Source organism: Pinus tabuliformis, chromosome 2_1, assembly GCF_031772625.1.
Source record: "Pinus tabuliformis cultivar Carrire ecotype Pingquan chromosome 2_1, CPIR1, whole genome shotgun sequence".
Lineage (NCBI taxonomy): Eukaryota > Viridiplantae > Streptophyta > Pinopsida > Pinales > Pinaceae > Pinus > Pinus tabuliformis.
In genome coordinates, this window is record NC_142299.1 from 876,975,395 (window position 1) to 876,981,394 (window position 6,000).

Consider the following 6,000-nt stretch of genomic DNA (forward strand, 5'->3'; position numbering starts at 1 on the left):
AAATGATGGCAGCTATATTATATTGTTATTGTATGTAGATGACATGCTTGTTGTAGGATCTAACATGTAGGAAATAAATGTGCTCAAAAGAAAATTGGCAAATTCATTTGAAATGAAGGATTTGGGAGCTGCAAAACAAATCCTTGGTATGAGAATAACTAGAGACAGGAAAAATCGTAAATTAACATTGTCTCAGAATGAGTACATACAAAAGGTGTTGAAAAGATTTAACATGCACAATGCAAAACCAGTTAGTACACATTTTGCTAGCCATTTCAAACTTAGCAAGGAAATGTGCCCAAAGACCCAAGAAGACATGGATTATATGTCTAAAGTTCCATATGCATCAGCAGTTGGAAGCTTAATGTATGCAATGGTTTGCACAAGGCCTGATATTGCACATGCAGTGGGAGTTGTAAGCAGGTACATGAACAATCCAGGAAAGGAACATTGGATGGCAGTGAAATGGATTCTCAGATATTTGAAAGGTACCACAAATCAAGCATTATGCTTTGGTGGTTCAAACATCTCCCTACAAGGATATGTTGATGCAGATATGGCAGGTGACAGAGATAACAGGAGGAGCACTACAGGATATGTATTTACTGTTGGAGGAACAACTGTTAGTTGGGTTTCAAAAATCCAAAGTGTTGTTGCACTTTCAACAACAGAAGCAGAGTATGTTGCTGCTACAAAGGCTAGTAAAGAAATGACTTGGTTACAAAGGTTTATGGGTGAATTGGGTAAGGAGCATGATAAGGGCACGTTATAAAGTGATAGCCAAAGTGCCATTCACCTTGCAAAGAACTCAGCATTTCATTCCAGGACTAAACACATACAGCTCAAGTACCATTTCATACGATCAGTGTTGGAAGATGGAGAGTTGAAGCTGGAAAAGATACACACTAGCCAGAATCCTGCAGATATGCTAACAAAAGTTGTAACCAGGGAGAAACTGAGAATATGCTCAATTTCAATTGGTCTTCAAGGATGACGATGAAGATGAGAAATAGCCAGGTCCAAAGAGGAGTCATTGTCCAGCAAATGAAGCAGCGGTGGAGTTTCTACAATCATTCTCCAAGTGGGAGATTGTTGTGTATGGAGCATGATTGTTCAGAGGTCTTTGTTTCAGCTGGATGTATACCCCAGGAAGTTTGTACACCCCTCCATGCGGGGGGTGCGAGGGGGACTTGTCCCCCCGCGGGGGTCCGGGGGGGCCGATCCCCCCCGGCTAGGGGGTCCGGGGGCCAGCGGTCACTCGGGGGGGGCTCGGGGGCAGCGCCCCCGAAGCTAAAAACAAATGTAAAATTGCCTTGTAAAAGTATAGGAATTTCTAGTCAATATGGGTCGTTCATTAGGCTGATGATCTGACGGTAGAACTTATGTTTAGTTTAGGGTTTTTTTCACTAGAAGGCAACCCCTCTCTTTTTATGAGGGCATTGTATTTTGAGGCTGAGATATAGATGTGTATTCTGTGAGCGAGAAATAGAGAGGTGAGACTGTGAGAGAAAACAGAGGATATTACAGTGGATTTGTTGTAGGTTGTGTCTCTTCATTTTGCTGGATAATAGAAAGGAAGGACTGGCTGTTCAGGGTGGACGTAGCCCAAACTGGGTGAACCACGTATTTCTGTGTCTCTCTTGTTTTGTGCGTTTTCTGTGTTTATATTTATGCAATATTTTATGTGTTCCATTGCTCCGTAATATATAATTTCTAACAGTTTTCTTTACTACGACTTTATCCTTAGGTATTGAGCTTGCGCTCTTTGGCTTAGGAGTTGGTTGAGGAGGATCAAGTTGATTTCTACTTCGAGTACTTACCGGCGATACCTCTTGATCCTCTTCATCGGGGAGGATGAAATCCCACATACCTTGTAATTCTACAACTTCTTCTTCATCGGTAGGTTCTTCGATAACAATTTCCTCTTCTTCTTCTTCTGATTCAGCACTTCTAATAGCGTTAGGACGCTTTGAATCAGTTGAGGGATTTCTTCTATAAGGCTTGTAAGGCTTTTTAGAAGAAGTCTCTACTACTTGTTTGTTTATATCAACCATTTCGTTAGACATGGTTTTCAAAACTTTTTGCAATCTTTCTAAATCAAATGGGTCTTTGGGTTGTTTTTTCTTTGGATCTTCTTTGAAAGAAACCTTTTTAGATTTATGTTCTTCAATGGAATTTTTATTTTCTAGAGCTATGATACGTTTCTATACTGCTATTGCTTCCTTCATATTGTCAGCTAAAGTTGTTTTGTTAGCTCTATCAACGAAGATTGCTATGTTTGATGGCAACATAGAGATGTACCATTCACTTTGCACTTCTTTGCTTGGTTTAGAAGCAGTAGGAATCTTGTTCAATAGTTTATTAAAACGCAAGTTAAAATCTTTGATAGGTTCCTTTGACTCAGCTCTAAGGTTAGACAGGTCATTGATTAATGTTGCAGTAGACCTGTCATCACCAAACTTAGTCAAGAATTGTTCTTGGATAATCTCCCAACTAATAATAGACCCGGATGGTAATGAGAAATACCATCATTCAGCTGCTCCTTGCAACGTGTAAGGGAAAAGCCGAATGAAAGCGTCTTCATTAGTGACCCCATTGAGATTTATGGATAACATAAAATTATTTATGTGTTCTTCTGCTAGCATGCCTGCTTCAGGATTAAACTTAGGCAGCCATTTTTCAGGATGGGCCGGTATTTGACTCAAGGGCACAGGCATTAAGACTGCCCCTAGGTTATTCCATGGCATTTGGGCCATCGTTGAACTGTTAATAGAGGAAAGCACAGAAGATGATCCTTGCGGTTGGGAAGATGAGGATATTACAATTCCAGATGTTTGAGAAGGAGATGTTGAAGTTCCAATGGTCTGATGGACGATGATTTGAAGTGGAGGAGTGGATGGTTGACTTCACGGTGGGGAAGTTGAGATGGATGATGATGATGAAAGAGTCTCACTATCGGACACTTTACGTGATTTCCTTGCTCTCTTCTTTGTAGGTAGAGGTAACTCGGTTGGTTTAATACCAAACTTTTTGCTCGTTAATCTGGTGAGAGGATGAGCAGGATTATATTGTGAAGTCACACTACCTTGAGATTTATTAGATTTTTGAGTAGATATTGAAAATTGCTGAAGTTTATGAATCAAAGATTCAACTTCAGGAGGTTCAATAGTAGATTTCTCTGAAATTTCAGGGTTTATGGCAGTGGTTTTTGTTCTTTCGACTTCTTGCTAAAGATTTAAAGATTCTAAGTGCGATGGAGAAGTCGGGGGAGATGGTGAGGGTGATTTACTTTCAGAATGGTATTTAGATTTAGACTTACTTTCCATTCACAGTTCGTGGCCCTCCTTCTAACGCCAAATATGTTGAAGCCCCGAAAATCGGGTCTACAACAAGGGGGATACCCACCTGGTTCGGACCTTGGTTAGCAGCTCCTTTTCCATTTGGTATAGTGGGCCCGACTAGGGATATGGGACTAGTTTCCCAATATATGTGTGTGTGTGTTGAAAATTGATATTTCTTTCCTAATGATTCCTAAGAAAAATGCTTTCTATTCTAAATCTAATCTAACAACATGCAATTCTATTCTAGTAAACAGAAATATCTAATTCTAAACTAACCCGAGATGTAATCTTTCCATTATGTGATCTAAAATGATTTCAAATGATAGTTGGTAATAAAGATCATTCAACTGCTATGAGAAAAGAATTCAATAAAGATAAACCATTTCATATAAAAAGTTAGATGAAACAGTTGTGAAAAACATATCACATAGTAAGCTACTCATATACTAAGCATAAATAAATAGCTATCACTGTACAAAAGTGCCAAATGATAACTCAAGCATTTAAGCATTCATATATAAATAATTGAACATGAATATCACCATAACACATAAGCAAAAACAGTTAAGAGATAAAAGTACCATTTATAACTAGTTCTACTCATGAGCTCCAGTAATAATGATCTATTTCTTCTTAATCCAACATCCACTAAGAGTACAGAAGTGCAACATCAGTAGTAGATATTAAACGCAGATATCAATAAATCTTGTTCCATTCATTCATCAAAACCTCCTCGGAGGGTGTAAAAGTGCATGTTCTGAGGATAATTTTTTGATAAATTTCTAGACCCTTCTCTAAATGCATGAGAAGGGTTTAAATACTACTAACTAATTCTAAAAATAATTTATTACAAAAATGTAGGATGTGGTTTAAATGACCATCCTCATTTCAGGAAAAAATAAAGAACAATTAAAACTAAAAATGAATCTAAAACTAAAACTACTAATTAACTATTTATGTATCCTTTCCTTGAAATCGCTTGCATTCAACATTTGCTTGAGGAGAGTTGACTGGCTGACTTCCGACTTTAGCTTTCCTGCGAAAATGGAATCTGTAAGAGCTGGCACCATCTTCTCGGTAGAATTGATGATACATTTGAGATTCATGCACTAGCTATGTGGTTTTACCAAGTACGCCCATTAAGAATCCTAATTCAACTTGGTTAACCTTTGGATTGATTCTGCCTTTTCTTGAGCCTTCTGTCTCCAGCTTGTTTGTAGATACTGTACATTTGGTAGATATCCAAGAGTGGTCTTTGAGATTAGATTTGCCCTGTGTAAATTTTCATTGATGCAGTCAATGACATTATTTGCTGTTGTGGCAGCTTCTTCTACAACATGTTCTACTTTCCTGATCTATGCATCCCATTTATTAAAGAGCATTTCTTTGTGGGTGTCATTGATTATTGGTGCGCCTGCCTTTTTTTACTTCCTCTATTTCTTGCCAAGCCAAATATTTAGTAACTCTTCTATCAATTAGATTATAATCATGTCACAATTCCACGACCTGATTAGTAATCTTGTCGCTTGTTTTGCAATAAGAGCTCCACTGTGATATTTTTTGGCACAATATTTCTTGTTGCTGTAGTAGTTGATCATTTAAGGAAATGGATTCTGTAACGAATTTTGTAATCTTAGGATCATCCTTGTGCATCTCTTGCATAACCTGCATCTGTTTCTCTCTTTCATCCAAACTGCTCTGGTATCCTATCTGCATCTGTTGAAAGTCCTGCTATTTTTTCATGCTGTTTCTGTGCTTCGCTGTTTGCACTGGCTTGTTGTAGCTCTTGCTGCAAAACTTGTATTTGATCTTCTTTTTCTTTCAGTATTTGATGTACTTCAGATGCTTTATCAATAGTTGCAGAAGCATATTCTCCTGTGATCTGAGGTAATTTAGTGAGATTTTCAGTAGGATCAATGGTAGGATCTTACCAAAGGACATCTAATTGTTCTGCATCATGAGAAAGCACGCTTTCCAATTTCCTTTTCTTTCTTTGTCTTCTCACCACAGCCTTATGTTGCAGATTGTAGAATACATCAAGAGGGGGAATTTCCTCTATTTTGAGCATAAGTTCAAAATATGCGGTAATAGGAATATGTTCCATTTCTGGGACATTTCTGGTTGTTCCTATGACTATATCATTCACCATATGTACATTACTCTTAGGTGTTTTTATACTCTATTTTCCAATATTGATTAAGTCATTGAATGTCTCCCATTCTTTATCCAACTCAATTCTGACTAATGGTGGCTGGATGATGAGAGGGGGAGGATATACCTATGGAGAGGTCCAAACCTGTTGTTCTAGGAGCTTCTTAGATTGGGCAGTATCCCTTACTAACCCTTCACTTTTATTATGGTCACTCTCAAACCTCTTGGAGTGTTCTGACGTTTCTCTCCCAGACTTAGATTTAGACCTATTTGTTCCTGAACTTCCACTGAGACTGATACTGTTAGTTGGTTCCCTCATAGGTTCCAAGCGTAATTTATCCAAAGGGATATTAGCTAACCTCCTCTCTCTGTATATTTTGAATTCTTGAAATTCTGTTGGAGGGAATCGCATTTTGGCAGAATGCAAAACTTCTTTAAGTGTACTTTTTTGTTGGAACATATCATCAAAAGGGTCATCTTCTTTAGAGAACACCTTTATTTTGCCTGC